At 46.1% G+C, this 23194-nt stretch overlaps 1 protein-coding gene across 3 annotated transcripts in view; it reads right to left on the reverse strand.

The window, feature by feature from the left end:
• Positions 1-21634, reverse strand: part of EZH2 (enhancer of zeste 2 polycomb repressive complex 2 subunit) — a 109653-nt gene extending 88019 nt beyond the window's left edge. The window contains exons 1-2 of one of the 3 annotated variants that reach the window (XM_060247758.1): positions 21588-21634; positions 9765-9939 (exon numbers count right to left, since the gene is read on the reverse strand). The gene's annotated coding sequence lies outside the window, so the exon portion shown is untranslated. Of the gene's footprint in view, positions 1-9764; positions 9940-21587 lie in introns of those variants that run through there. The other 2 variants (XM_060247756.1, XM_060247757.1) reach the window with 2 other exon arrangements.
• Positions 21635-23194: the final 1560 nt, after the last annotated feature.

Genomic DNA, 23194 nt, shown 5'->3' on the forward strand with positions numbered 1-23194 from the left:
CCAGCAGGGCTCTTCTAATGTGGTCTTTCTTGGCACTTTGGTTTAATTCACTCACTGGCAACAGGAAAAGCCCTCAGGACATCAATGAGTCCATCGTACAAGGATTGGTTTTTTGTTGTTGTTGTTCTTCCAGATCAGGGGAGGCCAAATTTCCTTAATGAGAGCCAGTTTGGTGTAGTGGTTAAGCACGTAGACTCTTATCTGGGAGAACTGGGTTTGATTCCCCACTCCTCCACTCGCACCTGCTGGAGTGGCCTTGGGTCAGCCATAGCTTTGGCAGAGGCTGTCCTTGAAAGAGCAGCTGCTGTGAAAGCTCTCTTAGCCCCACCTACCTCACAGGGTGTCTGTTGTGTGTGGGAGGGGGAAGTAAAGGAGATTGTGACCGCTCTGAGATTCAGAGCGTTAGAGCGGGATGTAAATCCAATATCTTCTTCTTCTTCTAATGTAAGAGCCACACAGAATAAAGGTTAGATGTTTGAGAGCCACAAGAGTCACGACCGTAAGATGCTTGAGAGCCAGAAGACGGGCAGGCAGTCACCAAATAGAAGGGGGGAGGGAAGAGAGATGGAAAGAAAGCAACTTTAACTTTAAATGCATTCTGCAAGCCGCCAGCTGGCTTAGCTTGAAGAAGTAATTTAAGAGAGAAATGCCTTCTTCAAGCTGCCTGACAGGGGTGGTGGGAGCTTCAAGAGCCACACAATAAGTATGGAAGAGCCACAGGTGGCTACTGAGCCAGAGTTTGGTCACCCTTGTTCCAAATATGATGCCAAGGATATTGGTCATCCCTGTAGGAACTGCATAACCTTGACTTGTAGGATCATCCCTGCAAGCCCTTCTGGTTTGAACATAATATAGGAAACCTCTGACAATCTGATCCTTAGATCTGATATCCCTAAATGAAAAACTTAAATGAATCTCAAGGGGAAGAAGGACCCTTTCATGGGGTGGTGATGATAACCAGTGTTCCCTCTAAGCTACGTTAGCATGAGCCAGTTCACAGTTTTTAAGCCTCTGGCTCACACGGTTTTGTCTTACCTCAGGAAAAATGACCCCAGGGCAAACTAATTTATGCAGCAGCTTCACAACTTTAATGCCAATAGCTCACGAAGCAGAATTTTTGCTCACAAGACTCCATAGTTTAGAGGGACTATTGGTGTGACCAACCATCTGTGTGGTGAGCAGGGGCATATCTGGTTTGAGTTAATTTACTAGATGGCTTAGAATTCACTAGATGCCTCATAAGAACATAAAGGGAGGAGGAGGAGGAGAAGAATTGCAGATTTATACCCTGCCCTTCTCTCTGAATCAGAGACTCAGAGCTGCTTACAATCTCCTATGTCTTCTCCTCCCACAACAGACACTCTGTGAGGTGGGTGGGGCTGAGCCTGAGCAGCTGCCCTTTCAAGTACAACCTCTGCCAGAGCTATGGCTGACCCAAAGCCATTCCAGCAGGTGCAAGTGGAGGAGTGAGGAATCAAACCCAGTTCTCCGAGATAAGAGTCTGCACACTTAACCACTACACCAATCTGGCTTTCAGAGAAGCCATGCTGGATCAGACCAATGGCCCATCCAGTCCAACACTCTGTCACACAATGGCAAAAAAACCCAGGTGCCATCAGGCAGTTCATCAGTGGGGCCAGGACACTAGAAGCCCTCCCACTGTTGCCCCTCCAGCATCAAGAATACAGAGCATCACTGCCCCAGACAGAGAGTTCCGTCTATACCCTATAGCTAATAGCCACTGATGGACCTCTGCTCCATATGTTGATTCAATCCCCTCTTGAAGCTGTCTATGCTTGCAGTTGCCACCACCTCCTGTGGCAGTGAATTCCACATGTTAATCACCCTCTGGATGAAGAAGTACTTCCTTTTATCCGTTCCATTCCAACTGCTCAGCAATTTCATTGAGTGCCCACGAGTTCTTGTATTGTGAGAAAGGGAGAAAAGTATTTCTTTCTCCACCTTCTCTATCCCAGGCATAATCTTGTAAACCTCTATCATGTCAGAAACCTTAGCTTCTGCTTGCAATAAGGAGATCAGTATAAAGGCATGACAGAACTGGTCTAAATAAATGGAATTCACTATGCAAATGCTGAATATATGCAGGGGGGTTTTTGTAGCAGGAACTCCTTTGCATATCAGGCCACACCCCCTGATGTACCCAATCCTCCAAGAACTTACAGGCCTCTTATTACAGGGCCTACTGTAAACTCCAGGAGGACTGGCTACATCAAGGGGTGTGTGGCCTAATATGCAAAGGAGTTCCTGCTACAAAAAAAGCCCTGAATTTAAAACTCACTCTAACGCTATCAACAATTTCCCTGAATGCAAGGCACTTGGGAATCTAACAGTGTAAACACTTGGCAAAAATAATACCATGTTTTGCTTGGACCTGTAAGAAACACATTGAGGTTCTGCCCTGTGAGCTCTCTGCTATCTAAAATGTAAGCCTAGCAGCTTCTGTGGTCTATCAGCAATGTCTTGAAAATATTTATGCTGCTTCTTGGATTCAAGGATGAACTGGTCAGAACAGCTGTTTTCACACGGTGGGCATGTGAGCGCCTCCACAACAGAGGGGTTTTTTCCCCCTCCCTGGCTGAAGGCCAACTTTTGATTCCTTGTGCACAGCATTGTTCCGTTACAGTTAAATACCTGGAGAACGGGGCTCTGAGACTCGCACAAAGTATACAACGGTGTCCACTTTCTCACATCAAGCACCTGGTAGGATAAGGAAAGGCTGAAAAGTCTGGGACTTTTCAGTTTGGAAAAGAGATGACTAAAGGGGGACATGATAGAGGTTTAAACAACCACCACCACCACCACCTTTAATGGCATACGACAGCATCAAAGACAGGCAAGGAAATAGCAGTAATAAATCATTGACACTTATTAATACTGTCTCTCCTCTTGGCGGCCAGATACAAAAATCTGGCCACCATTTTTATAGTCGCTATCAGGGATGGAATTCTAGCAGGAGCTTCTTTGCATATTAGGCCACACACCCCTGATGCAGCCAATCCTCCAAGAGCTTACATAAAAGAGCCTTGTAAGCTCTTGGGGGGATTGGCTACATCAGGGGTGTGTGGCCTAATATGCAAAGGAGCTCCTGCTAGAATTCCACCCCTGGTCACGCTACACAACAGTTAGAGAGTAGAAAAACCGTCTTCCCCTCATCAGGTTGATTTTTTGGGTCACTCAGCAACGGCTCCAAAAACCAGGCTCAGAGATCACGACGACAGGTACAATGCAATAATAGAGGTTTAGAAAACTACGCACGGGGCGAACAGAGCTAACAAAGAGACATTCTTCTCCCTCTCCCCAAATACTAGGGCATCCGATGAAGCTGGCGGGCAGTAGGTTCAGGATCGACGAAAGGAAATACTGCTTTACAGAGAGTGGTTAAAATGTGAAATTCTCTGCCAGAGAATGCAGTGATGGCCACAGGAATCAACAGCTTTAAGGGAGGATTAGACAGGTTCATGATCATGGTGTCAGACTCTGTTCATTGATACTCTTCTTGAATGCTGATTACTAACCAGATTGATTAATAAAGATATATGCTTACTAACCCATATTAGTAGAGTAGTAGTGGGGGGCCCAGTAGGGGCTAGCCCAAGAGTAGCTTCCCAGGAATATCAAAGGTTGTTAGGCAGTCTTTGAAGTAGAAAGTGCCGGGCAGATTCTCACCTCCCCCCTGGAGGCAGCAAGGACATTGCCGCTGGGAAATGTAACCACCAACTGTAGAAGATAAGGGGGAGCCGTGTGAAATGTCTCACATGCAAAGACTGCCTTTGTTTTGGGAATCGGGGATAGTTGTGAATGCTTTGATGTATAATGTTACATACCAATGACTCGAACTGCTAGCCATCAGTTCCAATGTCTTTCATGCTGAAGTAACTTTGGAGAATACAATAAACGCAACTTTGTTTCAAATAACTAAGTCTGCTCCTTTTGGGAACTTCAATGAACCTTCGCTGACACATGGAGGATGTCTATTAATGGCTACTAGCCATTGAGGGGAACCTCCTCATTCAGAGGCATCTCAGAGCCAGGAGGCAACATCCTCTACCTCTTGTTATTGACCATCCGGAGGGACTGGTTGGCTTACGGTTGCCAGGTCCAATTCAAGAAATATTTGGGGACTTTGGGGGTGGAGCCAGGAGACTTCGGGGGTGGAGCCAAGAGCAAGGTGTAACAAACATAATCGAACTCCAAAAGGGAGTTCTGGCCATCACATGTAAAGGGCTGTACAGCGTACCTTTTAAATACCTTCCCTCCGCTGGAAATAATGAAGGATACAGGCACCTTCTTTTGGATCCCCGGTCCAATCGTTTTGAAACTTGGGAGGGCGTTTTGGGGAGTGGCATTGGATGCTAGGCTGCAAATTTGGTGCCTCTACCTCAAAAAACAGTCCCCCCCCAGAGCTCCAGATACATGTCGATCAATTCTTCATTATACCCTATGGGAATCAGTCTCCAAAGGGAATAATGGAGTGCCCAGCAGACATTTCCCTCCCCCTCCCCCACTTTCTGATGACCCTGAAATGGGGGAGGGCCTCCAAACTAGGGGATCCCCTGCCCCCACCTGGGGATTGGCAGCCCTAGATTGGAACGCAAGTCTCGTCTGAAAAAATCATGTGTCAGATGCTCCGCTTGTCGAGCATCTTTCAAAATTAAAATATGAACCACGGTCATCGCGCTTTTGCGTACTTCTCAGGTTTCCATCTAGGTTGCAAGGTAGAGCGGACTGCAACAGATGGCTTCTACAGCAAGAAATGCGAATGATTTTAAAATTTAATACACTGGTTGCTTCGGGGCTAAACAATGAGTGGGATCTGGCGTGCTTCCTTTGAAGGAGTTTGTATTTGTATTTATATTGGAGTGTTCTTGTGATCGTTCTATTTGTTCAATGCTCAACCTGTTGGACATTTCTGCAACCGTTAGTTCTGTATCTTTAAAGAATGCTTAACATATACAGCTGTGTATATATACCTTATCGCTATTGAAGTGTCCCTCCGTGTTGGAAATTTATGGCATTCTTACCCAGTATGTGAATATTATTTGTGAGAAGGTATGTTGGTTGTATTTGGCTAATACACACACATGGAACGAATTTTGTGATTACTGTTTTATTGATATGGTTATTTTTTATGCAGCTTGAAAAAGCCAACGCAAAGCAGCAACAATAGTACAATCCCGTCGCCGTATGGCTTGCTGACTGCATACATCTGAAATATTGGAATTATCTGGACTTTAATTATTTTCACTCAGGACTTTCCCAGACAATTGGCACTGATTTGCTTAAGGAGGAGGAATCTGGGTTCCTGATGAAAAACATTCCTTGGATGATTTAAAAGGCTGACTGATTTCACTGTTTTGAAAAACAAATATATTTATGATGCTTGTATAATTTTGCATTTTTAGTTTGAATTTTTCGGAGGTTGAATATCACAGTAGCTTTTTGCTCTGTTCTCCCTTGCCCACCTGGGAATTGCCAGCCCTAGAAAGGTTGAAATGCTTGGGACTCTTTAGCTTGGAGAAACGTCGACTGCGGAGTTACATGATAGAGGTTTACAAGATAATGCATGGGATGGAGAAAGTAGAGAAAGAAGTACTTTTCTCCCTTTCTCACAATACAAGAACTCGTGGGCATTCGATGAAATTGCTGAGCAGCCAGGTTAAAACGGATAAAAGGAAGTACTTCTTCAACCAAAGGGTGATTAACATGTGGAATTCACTGCCACAGGAGGTGGTGGCGGCCACAAGTATAGCCACCTTCAAGAGGGGTTTAGATAAAAATATGGAGCACAGGTCCATCAGTGGCTATTAGCCACAGTGTGAGTGTATATATAAAAATTGCTGCCACTGTGTGACACAGAGTGTTGGACTGGATGGGCTGTTGGCCTGATCCAACATGGCTTCTCTTATGTTCTTATTGGCTACTGAGTGAGACTGGATGCTGGACTAGATGCACTATTGGTTTGATCCAGCAGGGCTCTGCTTACGTTCCTGTTGTTCTTACGATGGCAATGATGATTTCTTAACAGTTTTTTAAAAAGCAGCATTTCAAGTCAAGTCAAGTCAAGTCATGCTCACCAGTCACTGACTTCCTGTGCTTATGCACGGGGCTTTTTTTTTTGGTAGCAGGAACTCCTTTGCATATTGGGCCACATCCTCTTGATGTAGCCAATCCTCCAAGAGCTTACAGGGCTCTTAGTACAGGGCCTACTGTAAGCTGCTCCAGGAGGATCGGCTACATCAGGGGTGTGTGGCCTAATATGCAAAGGAGTTCCTGCTAAAAAGCCCAACACTCTACTTATGCATGCTCAGGGTCACCATGAGCAAATCAGGTATCTTTAAAATCAACCCTCTTAAAACATACATGCCAGTTTGGCGCCCGGCAGCAATACGCATTGTATATTAGTCTAGACTACACTCAAAATGTACCGGGTGGAACTACCGTTCCCTGGCAGCAGCGTAAGAACATGCAAAGTACTCGCAATCTGGCTTAGGACACGCAGCAGGAATGTGCTTGGCTTGGGGGGATGGAAAGGCAGAATGGGCAAGCCTGAAATGTTAGCGAGAAGGGCCATGCAACTCCTTCCCTGCCGTCCGCCCACAGAGAGAGTTTGAGCCAACAAAGCAAAGCACTTCTGTTGTAAGTTTTTTTCCCTTTCGGGGGATGATTTGGAGGCGGGGGGGGGGGAGATAAGTTCGCCAGCCCAAGCTTGGCAACTGGCAGGAGAATCGGGGGTGAGGACATGAGGGGACATGATGTTGGCTGTGTCCCTATATCATTCCTGGGGAAAACTTGAAGGCAACTTTGGGCAATGCTAGGAACTGCCAGAAACTTGATGGCAGGGGCGGCCGAACTTGCTTAATGTAAGAGCCGCATGGAATAGACAGCAGATGGTTGAGAGCCACAAGACATCAATGTCACATGTTTGAGAGCCACAAGGGTGGGTGGGAGAGAGGCAAATAGACGGGGGAGGGAGAGGTGGAAAGAAAGCAACTTTAACTTTAAACGCATTCTCCAAGCTGTCGGCTGGCTTATCTTGGGCAAGTGATTTAAAGAGAGAAATGCCTTCTCCAAGACAGGTGATGAGGCGGTGGGGGCTTCAAGAGCCACACAGGATGTGTGAAAAAGCCACATGTGGCTCCCAAGCCTCAGTTTGGCCACTGCTGCTCTATGGTTTCCAAGGGCTACCTTTGTTACTTTCAGATTATTTCCAGACGTAACACAGCAATGAAGCCAATGTTGCCTTCCCCCCCACCTGCAGTTCCTTGGAGCAGTGGCAGGCAAAGGATTCTGGGGACGAAGGATGCCTTGCCCCAGGGGTGGCCAAACTTGCTTAATGTAAGAGCCACATAGAATAAACGTCAGATGTCTGAGAACCACAAAACATGAATCTCAGATGTTTGAGAACCACAAGAAAGGGAGAGAAGGAGGGAAATAGACGGAGGAAGGAGGAGAGGTTGAAAGAAAGCAACTTCAAATGCATTCTCCAAGCTGCTAGCTGGCTTTGCTTGGAGAAGTGACTTAATGCCTTCTCCAGGCAGTGGGGGGGGGGGGGGGCTTCAAGAGCCACACAGCATGTGTGAAAGAGTCACATGTGGCTCCCGAGCTGCAGTTTGGCCACCCCTGCCCCCAACTGGTGGACCGGCAAGCCTATGAGGAGAGAGCAACAGCTATGCAATAGCATTGCAAAACGGTGCATACATCAAACATTTGTAACACAGTTTAGAGCAACCTTGTGTGCTCAAGTGCAACGTGTTTTCCAAAAGGATGCTGCTTGCCATTTGCAGTCCCGCTGCAACGGGAACAGAGAGCTGTTTGCTCTGTTATTTGCTAAAGAAGGTGTCGAACTCATTTGTTATGTTGGGCCGGGCCATGTCGGGTTGGGCCACGTGTGTACCTATTTAAGATTAGGTAGCAGAGATGTACATTTTATAAAGAACACAGACAAACACAAATATATATTTTTAAAAAACTTAAAACATTAGCACTCATTGGTTTTTAAAGATGCTTTCTTTGTATTTCTCCCTTGGGATCCAGGAAACAGGGCAAAGGAAGCTCTGGCTCTTTCCTTCCTTCCCCAGGGGATTGGGGGAGGAGGAGACTCAGTCTAAAAAAGGAAGAGAGGCTTGGCTCGGTAGCTCTGCTGTGCAATTGAGAGAGCCTGGCAAAGCAAGCTATTCCTCCTCTATTCCTCCCCAAAGGAGGCGCCTCAGCCAATGGAGAAAATAGAGGTTTTGCTCTGTAGCTCCTGTGCAATTGAGTAAGCCTTGCAAAGCAAGCTGTTGTGCAGAAGAAAGCAAGATATATAGAAACGGAAGATGACAGCCAGTTGCTCGGGGGCATGAAAGGAGCCCTCTGGGGGCCTGATTCGGACTCCAAATTGCATGTTCGGCACCCCTGTGCTAAAGCATGGATTATGCCGGGGTGGACAAACTGCAGCTCGGGAGTCACACGTGGTTCTTTCACACATATCACGTGGCTCTCGAAGCCCCCACAGTCCCGTCGGCCAACTTGGAGGAGGCATTTGTCTCTTTAAATCACTTCTTCAAGCCAAGCCAGCCGGTGGCTTGGAGAATGTGTTTAAAGTTGCTTTCTTTCCACCTCTCCCTCCCATCTATTTGCCTGCCTCCCTCCCTACCACTCTCAAACATCCAACATTTACTCTATGTGCATCTTACATTAAGCAAATTTGGCTACCCCCGGGTTATGCCAAACATTTGTGAAGAAAGGAGTGAGCCAATTAATCAAGGAAGCAAGCGCTAAACCTTCATCTCATCATGCATTCCCCCATGAAACTGGCTTCCCCGGGCTGCTTTTCTGCCATCAGGGCTCATTTCCAGTTCAAAACCCATTTGAGAGACATGAAGCTAGGGAGAGGGCAAAAAAATGGGGGAAGGGGTTACTTCCAGCTGTGTTAGTGTGAGCTAGCTCACAGTTTTTTAGTCTCCGGCTCACACATTTTTTGTCTTAGCTCAGGAAAAATAGCTCCAGAGCAAGCTAACTGATGCTGTAGCTCACAACTTCGATGCCTGTAGCTCGCAAAGTAGAATTTTTGCTCACAAGACCCCACAGCTTAGAGGGAACTTTGTGCTTCCTACTCCCACCCATCCTTCTCCCCTGCATTATATCCAGGCCTCAGATTCAGCAGGAGCTCACAGGAGCACAGCTCCTGAACCTTTCTGAGGGTTCCACCTCTTCCTCCCCACCTACCTTGTCCACTGAATAGTAGGTGCAGCTGCATAACAACCCCTGGATTAGGAGAGCAGGCAGCCAGCCAGCCACTAGGGGCTTTGCACACCCCCAGCAGCCCTCATTAACTCCTGGAGAAGCCCTTGCCACCCTTTCTCCACTTCTTATGTAATTTTGGGTGGCAGGTGGCTTGTGGTCTTTTGACTTTGGTGGGGGGGGGCAGCATAGGAGAGCCCCAGGCAAGCAAAGCTTGCTTGGGCTGGCTGGATCTCTAGCTGCCCCAAGCAGGTCTCACTAGCCCAGGGCTCTCCTTCCTTGCATTGGATTGCTTTGGGCTGGGGGGGGGGGCAGCATATGCTAATAAGCTCTGCCACCTATTTTCCTACAAAACGGCCCCTGATTATATCAGTTGGGAAATACATCCGTGACTCACGTTCTACACCATGGAGCTGCTGCTAACACAGCTACTTAATCCTTTTGATGGCTCTTAAAAGGGAATAAGCAAATAGGTTTCTCAACAGCTAGTAAGAAATGAGGCCCGTATTAACTCTGAGTACCTGATGTCGGGGACAGACAGTTCGAGAGGCCTGCTGCCTTCAAGCCCTTCTTGGACGCTTCCCGGAGGCATCTGGATGCTACGCAGTCTCGGCCACAAGATGATGGGCTAGATAGACCTTCCTTTTGACCCGGCTCGGCTCTTATGTTCTCAATCCAGGATGTGATGGACAGATTCTGAAAACAAAGAAGAGACAGTTCACAACCCCTGCCTTGAACAAGCAATCTGAGCAACGTGTTGTGAAATACAGCTATCTTTTCAGAGGCGCATGGCCAAATTTCAGATCGCACGGATGTAATATAGAGGAAAGAAATGAGAATCCCCACTTAGAAAACAACCGTCTTGCAGCACATGATTCAAGGAGAGTTCCCAGCAGAAAGTTACTGTTTCCTGTGTCCATTTATCCTTTGGCATCAATGTCACAATGTCTCCCGAGAGACACCCAATATGGAATGGTTTTTGCAGTAACATGAATCCCCGACTGCTAAGCAATTATCGGTTCATTAAGCATAGATGAGCCCGCACATCTGCAAACAGCAGCCATTTTGCAATCAGCCCTCGATGCTGGCAGCAAGCTCGCGCTTTTCGTCTCTGTCCTCTACATCCTAGCAAAGGGAAATAATTTTGAAGACACCTTTCCTTGTCATATTTACAGCAAAAAATCACGCAGATGCTAATAAAAGAAACCATTCCAAAAAAGTCTGCTGGTTTCGACAATCCTGAACCGGTCCACTGAACTTCACTGAAACGACAGCGGCTTGTGAATTTCCACCCGTATTTATTGTCAAGACTACTCGCCTTATCTGCTTTACAACTAAATTTACAGAGTTGAGATTCAAATAATGCGTCAGTTTTCAAAATCAAGGGATGATGACGGGCTGCCAGGCCTTCCAGTATAGTAGCAGTAGAAGAAGATTGTAGATTTCTACCCCACCCTTCTTTCTGAATCAGAGTCTCAGAGCTGCTTATAATCTCCTTCAGGGGTGGCCAAACTACGTCTCGAGAGCCACATGTGGCTCTTTTACACATATTAGGTGGCTCTCAAAGCCCCCACTGCTCCATTGGCTGGCTTGGAGAAGGCATTCCTCTTTTTAAATCACTCCTCAAAGCCAAGCAAGCCTGGTGGCTTGGAGAATGAATTTAAAGCTGCTTTCTTTCCACCCCTCCCTCACCCTCCCCATCTACCTACCTTCCTTCCTTCCTCCCTCCCTTCTTGAGGCTCTCAAGCATCTGACATTCATGTCTTGTGGCTCTCAAACATCTGACGTTTATTCCCTGCGGCTCTTACATTGGCCACCCCTGATCTCCTTTATCTTCTTTCTCCACAACAGACACCCTGTGAATGGGGCTGAGAGGGCTATCCCAGAAGCTGCCCTTTCAAGGACAACTCTTGCAAGAGCTATGGCTGACCCAAGGCCATTCCAGCCGGTGCAAGTGGAGGAGTGGGGAATCAAACCCGGATCTTCCAGACAAGAGTCCATACACTTAACCACTACACCAAACTGGCTCTCAGGAGAAGGAATGCCACATGTCCATGGACTTTGATTTCATTGTTTCAGTGCTACACCTGGCTCTGTATTAGGTCAATCAATGCCCAGGAAGAAACTTGTGATGTGGATTTTTCTGTTGACTTTTTCTTCCAAGTCTTGAGCCCTCGACAGTTAAAACACTAAAAGAAATATGCACTCACAAACACTTGTGGTTTTGAGCCTTATTTAGTAGAAATGGAAGATCCTCGCACTCTGCTAAAGATTGAGGCTGCTATTCTGTGCATACCTCCAACTGATTTCAGTGGCGTTTCAATAGGTCGAATCCAACAAGTTATGTTTCCCTGAATGGCTTTTGACAAAATATACTGGAAATTTATCTGTGTTACACTGACTAAATTCAGGTGTCCTTACAAATTTTTGAAACGGATTAGAATTCACTATTCTTCTACAGGGTGCTGACTAGGGTTGCCAGAACTGTGTTGGAAAATATCTGGAGACTTTGGGGGTGGAGCTGGGAGAGGGAGGGATTTGGGGAGGGGAGGGGCCTCAACAGGGTCCAATGCCATAGAGCCCACCCTTCAAAGCAGCCATTTTCTCCAGGGGAGCTGATCTTCCAGATAAGAGTCAATACTTATTAGGGTTTGTAGAGTCTTTCGGGATCAAGTGCCGTGTTCTACTGGGGAAAGTTTTCCTTCCAGACGTTTCGTTCTCAGCTGCGGAGAACATCCTCAGTGGCGTTGCAGCCGGAGCAGGCGCTTAGACCTTCTTGGCTGCGGTGCATTGAGTGGGGCCAGGGCTGCTGGAGAGCTGCTATTTCTAGGCTGGAGGGGGTGTGATGAAAGGGCAATTGGTTTGTGGATGTGCCCATTGTTTGGTGGGGCTTCCTGGAAGGGTAGTGATAAGGAAACTGGCTGTTGAATGTGACCATTGTTCTGTGTTAATTGCTGGGAGGGTTGGAAGGGGTTTGAAGATAAGGAAGATGGTTGTTGACTGTGCTGATTGTTCTGTGGAATTTCCTGGTTGTTCTGAGACTTTCTGCAATTTATAGTCTGTAGGGTGTTTTGCAGAGCTGGGTACCAAGATTGGTGGATGAAAATGCCTCCTTCCTTTCTGTTAAAATTGTGCTGGTGTTTGTAAATCAATACTTATCTTGAAATATTAATTCTCAAAGATATTACACATAAGATTATGCTAAAAGTTCAAGAGGCTGATTGCTGGTAAATCTTTGGATTTGGACACATGGGCAATCTTCAGCCAGTCTTTATGAGGCAAAATGAATTTTATACCAAGGATTATATATGTTTTATGTGCAATTCCTTTTTGTATACTTTGCAGAAATATTTAGGGCTTTTTTTGAGTACGAATGCAGTTCCAGTCGGTTGGCATCAAGGGTCGTGGCCTAATATGCAAATAAGTTCCTGCTGGGTTTTTTCTTTTAAAGAAACCCTGCGTGAAACAATGGTGATGTCAGGGGGTGTGGCCTAATATGCAAATGCGTTCCTGTTGGGCTCTCCCCCCCCCCTTACAAAAAAAAAGCCCTTGAAATTAACACTTTATTTCAGAAATGTATCTGGAGTTCTTTAAAGAGGATGCAACTCCCATTCAAAGGAGGATTTGGCTCCCTGATCTTAGTTTATATCGTCAGGCATATTTGTTAACTTGTTCTAATCATCGGGTTCAATCATCTCAGTTATCCTGAGAAAGTAACCATCTTAGTCTGTTGCTGCAAAACAGTAAAGAGACCAGTGGGACCTTTAAGACTAACAAATTTCATTGTAGCATAAGCTTTCGAGAAACACAGCTCTCTTCGTCAGCTGCATCTAATGAAGAGAGCTGTGTTTCTGTAAAGCTTATGCTACAATGAAATTTGGCTAGTCGCAAATCTGTGAATCGAAACACGGATCTTCCAAAATAATGCAGGGGTGGGAAAGAAGTGGGGGTAGGATTGACAACCTCCAGGTGGGACTGATCTCCAGACTACAGAGATCAGTTTCTGTGAAGGAAACGGCTGCTCTTGAAAGTGGACTCTGTGGTATTATATTCTGCTAAGGTGCCTCCTTTCCCCAAATCTTGCCTGCCCCAGAATCTACCTCCAAATCTCCAGGAATTTCCCAAACCGGAGTTGGCAGCCCTAGGGGTGTGTGTGTGTGTGTGTGTGTGTGGTGGTGGGGATCTATTTTTAACATCAGAAAGGAACCTCAAGGTATGGTGGGCAAACCTGGACTCCCTACTCACTCCCTTTTGAACTCCCTAAATTTCATCCATCATTTCCCTCCCCCCTCCAAGTTGTACAAATTTTCTTCTTCGGTGGTAGAAAGCGCTGTCAAGTCACAACTGACTTACAGTGGTGAGTCAACCCCATAGTTTTCAAGGCGAGAGACAAACAAGAGTTGGTTTGCCTCTGCCTGACTTTGTGCAGATACCCTGGATGTTCTTGGTGGACTCCCACCCAACTCTGCTTAGCTTCTGTGTTATGTGCTGAATTTACTGCTTCGCGGGCATCCGGGCTACTGCAGGAAACTCTGTAGACGCTGACAGATTTGAGCTCAAAGCGGCAACCAATGAGCAGTCTTGGCGCAAAACCTGACTACTGTGATTCGGTATGGGAATCGGGCTCTGTGTGTGTGTGTTTCTATTGCACGAATATAAGTGGGGTCTCAGCCCCACCATGTTGCATTTTAATATGTAGTAACGATAAAGCCCCATGGCGCAGAGTGGTAAAGCTGCAGTACTGCAGTCGGAGCCCTCTGCTCATGACCTGAGTTTGATCCCAGGGGAAGCTGGTTCAGGTAGCTGGCTCCAGGTTGACTCAGCCTTCCAAGGCTGGTAAAATGAGTACCCAGCTTGCTGGGGGGAAAGTGTAGAGGACTGGGGAAGGCAATGGCAAAACCACCCCATAAAAAGTCTGCCGTGAAAACGTTGTGAAAGCAACGTCACCCCAGAGTCGAAAACAACTGGTGCTTGCACAGCGGACTACCTTTACCTTTTTTTAGCCATCAAGCATGTCTTGTGTTGAACTCTACTGCATCGAACTCACTATTTTACATTCTGAGATATGAGAGATCAGTTAGGCAGGGCCTTCCATGTCAGTGCTGGGGTTTTTTTTTAAACCAACACAGACTCCATCCGCACGTTTTTAAAAATATATAATAGGGGCTGATCTCTGTTGAAGAACAGATTCGTGATAATTATCTTTGGCCATCCCGTTGCTGAATTTCCTAGGCGATTACAACAAAGGCTTTTGCCACAGAATGCCACTTTCAGCTGGATGAGATAGAAAATTTGTCCAGGTGCACAGGAGGAGGGAGGAGGAAACGGGAAGGGGGGGGAGGAAAATGGGGAGGAGGCATCGCGGGGGATGGGGGGGGAGGCTGAATTGGGTGCCCCATCCTGCCGGCCCTGGGGCCAAAAAGGTTGGGGGCCACTGCCTTAGTATATCTCTGCTCTTGACTCTTCGTCCCCTCGTTTCCTACCACCCTAAGATGTTTTGCTGCCTTAAATGACTTCACTCCTTTCAGGGATAGGATTCATGGCTGACCCCAGCCTCCTCCACATCATCAGGGTTTTTGGTAGAAAAAAGCCCAGCAGGAACTGATTTGCATATTAGGCCACCACACCCCTGACACCAAGCCAGCTGGAACTGCGTGTTCCTGCTCAAAAAAGCTATCATCATCATCCAGAGGTTTTTTGTAGTAGGAACTCCTTTGCATATTAAACTACACTCCCCTGATGTAGCCAATCCTCCTGGAGCTTACAGTAGGCCGTGTACTAAGAGCCAGCTGGCTTTGTTCTGTATGTGCTAGCAAAGTTACAGAGGTATACAGAGCCACTTGTCAGTTTCAAAATGAATAGATAGCTCTTTATGAAGATGTGGAGATGCCAAAGATGGCAAAGATGGAGAGCAACATGCTCCTTCTGTGTGTGTGTTTGTGTGTGTGAGAGAGAAAGAGAGAGAGGGAGGGAAGGAGGGCATTCCCTGAAAGTACCAGCGTACACATCAAACAGACAGAGTCAGAGGATGCTCACAGTGTCACGAGCTGGGGCCAGGCCAGGCGAAGTCTAGGGGCAGTCCAAGGTCTGTAGCTGGGTAGCAAGGAAGGTCCAAAGCACCAAAACCAAATCACCGTCCAGGTATCACAGGTCAGAGGTTCAGAAGCCGAAGTCAGGGGGTCCAGAGATCAATGCCAGAGTCAGGGGGTCCAGAAGCTGTCTGTTGCCCATTTGGGCTAATTGCTGACTCAGAGGGCGGCCAGGATCCTGCTGAGACTCAAGCACCCTCACTCCTAGAAGGGCCAGAATCCTTTCACAACTCAGGGCTCAGGGAGCATCTTGCTCATGAGCGTGCCGCCCTCCTCCGATCCCTGAGGTCCTGACGAAGGCGGTCACGCACACGAGCCACCCGAGAGGGCGAGGCAGGGGGGCTTGGATCTTCTCCAGCAGGAGGCAGGGGCACTGGTGCAGGTGGCAGGGGCACAGTTTCTTCTGCAGGCTCGGCTTCTTCTGCAGGGCCCCCAGCACCCATGACACACAGTTGGTGAATCCCCTTCATAAGGGCTAGAAAATACTGTTTTATAAGTTCTGGAAGCTCACTTGGACAAATTTTCTATCTCATCCAACTGAAAGTGGCATTCTGTGGCAGAAGCAGGAGTTTAAAGTTGACGGAAGACATGCTTTTCAGAAGTCTGGTGCCTTCCTTTGCACTGTTGACCCCCGCCCACCCCCCCAAGCACCAAGAATACAGAGCATCACTGCCCCGGAGTTCCAACAATATGCCACTGATGGACCTCTGCTCCATATGTTGATCCAATCCCCTCTTGAAGCTGGCTATGCTTGTAGCCGCCACCACCTCCTGTGGCACTGAATTCCACATGTTAATCACCCTTTGGGTGAAGAAGTACTACCTTTTATCCGTTCTAACCTGACTGCTCAGCAATTTCATTGAATGGCCACGAGTTCTCGTATTGTGAGAAAGGGAGAAAAATACTTCTTTCTCTACCTTCTCTATCCCATGCATAATCCTAATTTACTGCTTGTATTGTGCTGTGGTTTTAGTGCATTGTTCTCCAATTTTGCTAACTGTATGTTTGAGAAAGTTCTTTCTGCATTGGTTTGACTTGTGATCCACCTTGGATCTCAGCGAGACAGATGGATTGGCTTGCTCCACTCTGTATCGCCGCAGCTGAACAAGAAGAACGAAAAAGAGCTTTTCTAATTTGGTAAGGGAATCTAAAACGACGGTTCAAAATCGTGTGAAAGAGACACTGTCCCTTTAAATCTCTGCTTTGGACACCACGTTGTGGCAAAACCAATTTATCAGGCAGAAGAGCACGTATTTCTATACATCACCAGCATGAGTAGATACAGATAGGATTTTCTTTGTACATTACTGCCATCTGCTGTATTCCCCAAATACAAACCTTTTGGTATTATCGCTAATAGCAACGGAGGGGAAGAAAGCCCACCATTTGAAATGGTGAAAAGGTCCTTAGTTTAAAGAATATTTTTCTAACTGCAACATATTGTTTACTTAATGCGGTAAGCAGTAATCTGCCTTGCTTTGTTTGCAACGAGTTTTTAACACATTTTATTTCTTGATCTGGCAAGCAAACGGCAAACTATTCCAATACCTTTGCTATTCGCCTGTGCACAGGGCTTTTTTTTTGTAGAAAAAGCCCAGCAGGAACTCATTTGCATATTAGGCCTCACCCCCCTGCCATCAACATTGTTTCACACAGGGCTTTTTGTAGAAAAACACCCAGCAGGAACTCATTTGCATATCAGACCACACACCCCTGACACCAAGCCAGCTGGAACTGTGTTCCTGTGCATTCCTGCTCAAACAAAAAAATTCCTGCCTGTGCAAAACATAAATCATGAGAACCTATTTCCCCACTCTGACTTCCTTGTTCAAAAATTACTCTCCCACTATATAGATCAGGGGTGGCCAAACTGTGGCTCTTTCGCACATATTGTGTGGCTCTCAAGACACCCACCACTCTCTCAGCCAGCTGGTGGCTTACAGAATGCATTTAAAGTTAAAGTTGCTTTATTTCCATCTTTCCCTCCCTCCATCTATTTTCCTTCCTTCCTTCCAGCTCTCAAACATCTGATGTTCATGTCTTGCAGCTCTCAGACATCTGATGTTTACCCCATGTGGCTTTTACATTAAGCAAGTTTGGCTACCCCTGATATAGGTGCATGGTTCAAGATCAAATACAGAAGCTGATTGAACTCCTTTACAAAGGCTCTGAAAGGAGTTTGTTACCGGTTTGCCAATTTAACACCCTACTGCTACTCTGGACCAGTTTTGCCCTTTTTGCACATGCTTTCCTTTGAATAAAAAAAGAGCATGTTTTGCACACTTCCCTTTGCTGAATTAACTGCATGACAGAATCAGCCAGCAGCTGGAATCCAGCTCTGAAGGCAGGAATTCCCAACCTTGCTAAGCCCGTGGACACATTTAGAATATTTATTTACTACTTTTCTACATAGCTTTTTCTTTCCAACAGGGGCCTAAAGCGGATTACATCGTTCTCCTCTTTGCCATTTGCGTAGTCAGATACAGGCCTATACTGTAATAGGTGAACTCACCCTAATAATATTCCTGTCAAACCAACCACCAACATCCTTAAAGCCCTGACACTCACTGGAATGGTGGTAAAAGCAATTTAGGTACCATATTTTCTGTATATGATCTTTCCCAAGTTAGATTGGAGTCCAGTCGCACCTCCGAGACCAACATGTTTTGGGGGGATATCAGCTTTCGAGAGCCAAAGTTCCCTTCATCATCTTTCCCAAGATCCTCTCCCACCACAGAAATAATTAATAATGAAACTATAAAATAATTCCAAATAGCTATGTGACAGAAGGCTATGCTATCAACAGTACAGAATGTCAGGCGCTCTTAAAATTCAAATGTCTCCATGGCAACCAGTTGTCAGATAGGTAGGCTGAGGGAACCAGTGATATTTTTTAATTACAAAATCTCTGTCTCTCTTTCTTTCAGAAGAAAAAGCTTATACCTTACTGTCAAAAGAAACAACTGTAGTGCCCCCCTTCCAGTTCTGTGATTCTATGATTCTACATCACAACTTTATACTGTTAAATCTACTTGTTTCCTTTCAAAGCAAGAAAGGAAAGGTGCTGAAACAGTGCCAGGAGCACAGGTAACGTCTCCCAGTTTTTCAGTCATCACATGAATCTCACACAGTACCGATACACCCTGAATGGCTTCCCACACAAGTGTTCCTGAGGGGAGGGAGTTACTGTAGGGAACCCACAACATTTGTAAGCAACTTACCACCTGATGGGGCCATTTGAAACATCTCCAGAACATTTCCAGCAGCCTTTTAGCCATCTATAATATCTGAAGCAATCTTCAGTCACAGTTTAGAGGAAGAAGGCTCTTCTCTGTTGAGGGCCGGGATTCCGTTCTCCTTTCGTTCCAAGCCCCACTCCCTTCAGTCCGTTCCCGTTCTATCAACTCAGTCTTCATTTTTTTCCCACACACAAATCCCTCTAGCTACATGGTGGTCTTCACAACTACTTCTGGTGTACTGACACACCGGTCAGTTCATCTGACTCAGACTGCGCTAACCTCATAGCTGACTTCATAATGGTGGCTTTTATGATGCTATGTTGGGACTCTGGGTTGAATGCAGTCAGTTTTTCTGCAGGTGAAAAAGGAAGGAGTGAGTCCTCTTTGGCCACCATGAGAACCAGGGGAGTGGCATGCACAAAAGCCACACAGCACGGTGGTAGCAGTGGAAAGCAACGTCAAGTCACAGCTGACTTACGGCGAGCTTTTTTCAAGGCTTGAGATGGACAGAGGTAATTCGCCATTCTGCCTCTGCCCCTGCCTTCCTTTGGTGGTTTCCATCCAAGTACCCACCAAGGCTTACTGTGCTTAGCTTCTAAGAGCTGACAAGTTCACGCTAAAAGTATAAGTGGACAGGGTTCCTTCCTGTGCTTTTAGCAGGAGTGGGCTACTCTGAAATTCAGCAAATGATGTTTTTCACATCTCAACAGAGATATGTTGAGGATAACTTCATCTGGTGAATTTCAACCTGGTGTACCAGTGTTAAAGGCCTTTGAGGGAAGAAAAGACAGTTCCAGGCTTTAATATGAAAGGTCAATATGGTCAAGTCAATAAGAAGGGCAGGGGGACACATTCCCTGGGAAAGAAGAGTGAGAGCAAATAAATCAGGGGTGTCAAATTCATTTGTTATGAGGGGCAGATATGACATAAATGAGACCTTATTGGGCCGGGCCATGTGTGTCATAAAATGTAATGCCAGGTAGCCAAGATATAAACTTTATAAATGACACAAACACAATTAAAGATTTAAAAAAAACCCAAGAAATAAAACATGATTTAAAAAAAAATCCCTTAAAATAAAACATGCCTGGCAAAGCAAGCTGTGATGCAGAAGGAAGCAAGAGAGAGGGAGAAGGAAGCAGACTTTCTCGAGGGCCTGATTCAGCCCACAAATGAAATAAATACTATGGTGGCAGCTACTGCAGAAACAATGCTATTATGATCTTGCATAGTCAATCAGACCTTCATTGGCCAATCAGAAACCCTGCTGGGCAAGGACCCTATCTGACCCTACCCATTTTCTAAAAATACTTGGTGGGCACCAAGGAAGGTGTTGGCAGGCATCATGGTCCCAATGGGCACCAAGTTTGGGGACGCCCGCTGTAGCCCATGGGCTGTTACAGTGAAACAGCGTTATGCATCCTACCAAGTCTACTGAGATCAAAGGGCTTAGAAAGGAGCAACTTTACTTAAGATGGCATTCTGAGAGAGAAAAATAACCGTTCCATTTTAGCCCACTCAGCAGACGAACCAGTTAACTTTTTTTTTTTCTCACTGGGGATAACATACTTTTTAAAAAGTACCTATTCAGGCTAGATCCTCCTAGTCCTAGATGAGAAAGGAGATCTATCAATGAACTAAATCAATAATTTTTAGAAGACATTTTGTGACGCAAACATGTACAACTGCTAATTGTTACCTGTTTTAATTATTGTACAGTTTTGATAATTGAAAAAAACCACAAAATAGTTTGAGTCCAGTGGCACCTTTAAGCCCAACAAGTGCATTCACACTACACTAATGCATTTTGCAACTGGGTTTTTGCTATCCTTCCATAGTAAAAATCCAGTTGCAAAACACATTATTTAGTGTCACGTGAACATATTCTGGGTGTCAGCTTTTGCGTGCATGCATTCGAAACCTTGCACACCAAACCCGATACCCAAAATTAAACTTAGTTGGCCTTAAAGGTGCCACTGGACTCAAACTTTGTCCCGCTGCCACGGATCAACCCAGCTCCCCACTTGCAAACACAAAAGTTCCCTTTCCCTCCCTTTCCTTCTCCCTCTTGGTGTTCACTTGGCCAGCAGCATTCTCAATTCGGGAATAAGAAGCACAAAAGTAGACATTAATGCTAGCCGATGTCTGTATCGGGGGTGGCCAAACTGTGGCTTGGGAGCCGCGTGTGGCTCCTTCACACATTACTGAGTGGCTCTCGAAGTCCCCGCTGTCATAGAATCACAGAGTTGGAAGGGACCTCCAGGGTCATCTAGTCTAACCCCCTGCACAATGCAGGAAACTCACAAATACCTCTCCCTAAATTCACAGGATCTTCGTTGCCGTTAGATGGCCATCCAGCCTCTGTTTAAAAACCTCCAAGGAAGAAGAGCCCACCACTGTTGGCCAGACTGGAGAAGGTGTTTCTCTCTTGAGATCACTTCTCCAAGCCAAGCCTGCTAGCGACTTGGAGAATGCATTTAAAGTTGTTTTCTTTCCACTTCTTCCCCCCTCCCTCATCTTGTGGCTCTCAAACATCTGAAGTTTATTCTATGTGGCACTTAACATTAAGCAAAATTTTGCACTAGACCTTTAATCCTGGTTTAGCTCTGTCCCCAAACTGACATTCTACACTAGACTCAGAGAAACCCGACTCTATGATTCTTTGATTTTATTGTAGTATGTCAGTTTGGGGACAGGATTAAACCAGGATTCAAGGTCTAGTGTGAAATTGGTGCAAGTTTGGCCACCCTTGTTCTGCATTATAGACTGGAAGGCCGGAAGGGGGGGGGCAAAGCGGCTCCATTTCCACCCCCCACCTCCTCTCTGTAATTGAATACAAGTTCAAACCAATAAGGGCTTTCGGGTGGTGGGAAAAAACATGAAAAGGGTCTTGCATGGACGTCAGTTTGGAAAGCCCAAGAAGCATTCAAGGGCCAGAGAGGGAGCACTTCTTGCATTCCCGCATCGCCTTCCTGCCCCACTCAAACATGCCTCCTGGCCCGTAGGCAAAGATTACCTGCGCAGGACTGCAGCCATTCCGCCGCTTTGGCTTTGCCTCCGTCTGAGAACGCGGGCTTGAAAGGGTTAAGGCGTTTCCGGCCGCGTGAACGGGAATCTGACGTCCCATTGGCCGAGAGCCCTCCTGTATCTGCATCGCTCTTTTCCCATCATGCAACACCGCCTTCTCTTTTTCTACAAACGGGCGTGAAAAGAGAAATTAGAATTATGCTTTTATGAAAAACAGGTTCCTGGTGCGTGATATTTGTCGGGGCTGGTTGCCCTTTTATGGATGCTTTGGTTTCTATGAAAAGCAGTCACCATAACTTCAAAGTATCAAAGAATTCCAGCTTTATATACTGGTTCAAGCAAGGTTAATGTTTGGCTGGTCCGATTGCAGTGGTATTTATAATTAATTGATCACAGTCAGTTACAGGTTTCTTTGTTCTTTCTCCACTCCCACTGCTTCACTTGACTAGTCTTTTGCTTTCGACTTTATTAAGTCCTAGTATTACAAAGCAACACATCCTTCCTATTATAAAGCAATCTTTCCTTCCTGTATACTTTTCTCCCAAAGCAGCTGACACCATTCTCCTCTCCTGCAGTTTATCTGAGAGTACGTGAGTGGCTTGCCCAGGAAGCTTCCATTTAAAAGGAAAAAAATAAAACTGATGTGCACAGAATCCAGCACTCTAGGGCTAGAAAAGCCCAAACAGTGGATTTTTAATCTCCTGCGCTTGAAACTTGCAACATACAATCTAATTTTTAAGAGCAGACAGCATGCTGCCAAGAGAATGTAAAGACATGGGATTCCTGGGTTTGCAGGAGGAGGATTTTTCTCACTGGAAGTTAAAACAGCTGAGTGCTGAACATTCCCCCCACACACACACATACACACCATGCTCTCTTATCCCTCTGCTGTGTTCGAATAGCTGAATGTGCAGGTTTTGCAGAGTTGGCAGGGGCTGGCCCTGGACTAAGGAGGAGTTTTGCCAATGCTTTCATGCCTGGCCTGCTGCCCTTACTAAGCCTTGTAGTGGAAGCTGGGATTTGGTGTTTCCAAGTCCTGCCTTAGGGGTGGGCCAGCTGAACAGCCATCCCGGGGTGCCAAGCTGCCCAGAGATGCCAAGGCTTCAGGCTGAGCAGCAGGGTGTCAGCTCAAAAGATGACTGCCAGTTTCCCATGTCTAAATATGAGAATTAATTTACACATCTTTGCAACCTGGCAGAATCTTTGGGAAACCCAATAACTTTTAACACTGTTTTCATGTACATTTTTGTTTATGTGATGGATACTCTATAATACGCATCCCACCCCCCTCCCAAGAGGAAACAAAAATACTGAAAGTAAAACTATTCTTTTTGAAACTTTCTTCAAAACAGGCACAGAAGTATAATAAACCGTGATGTGTTTTCTAGTCCTCTGCTGCTGTTCAGAATGGGCCTTTTGGAGCTTTGGCTTGCACAAATGCTGGTACAGTGGTTGACAGATCGAAGTGTTGCGTGTTGCCATTCTTGATGGATAGGACAGCAAGTCATGCAAGTCTTTCATCTCCCGATAAGTACATCTGGATGAGCTTCAGCTTTCTGAAGCTATGCTTGCCATTGGCAGCTGTCACTGGGACGG

Source organism: Heteronotia binoei, chromosome 10, assembly GCF_032191835.1.
Source record: "Heteronotia binoei isolate CCM8104 ecotype False Entrance Well chromosome 10, APGP_CSIRO_Hbin_v1, whole genome shotgun sequence".
NCBI classification, from domain to species: domain Eukaryota; kingdom Metazoa; phylum Chordata; class Lepidosauria; order Squamata; family Gekkonidae; genus Heteronotia; species Heteronotia binoei.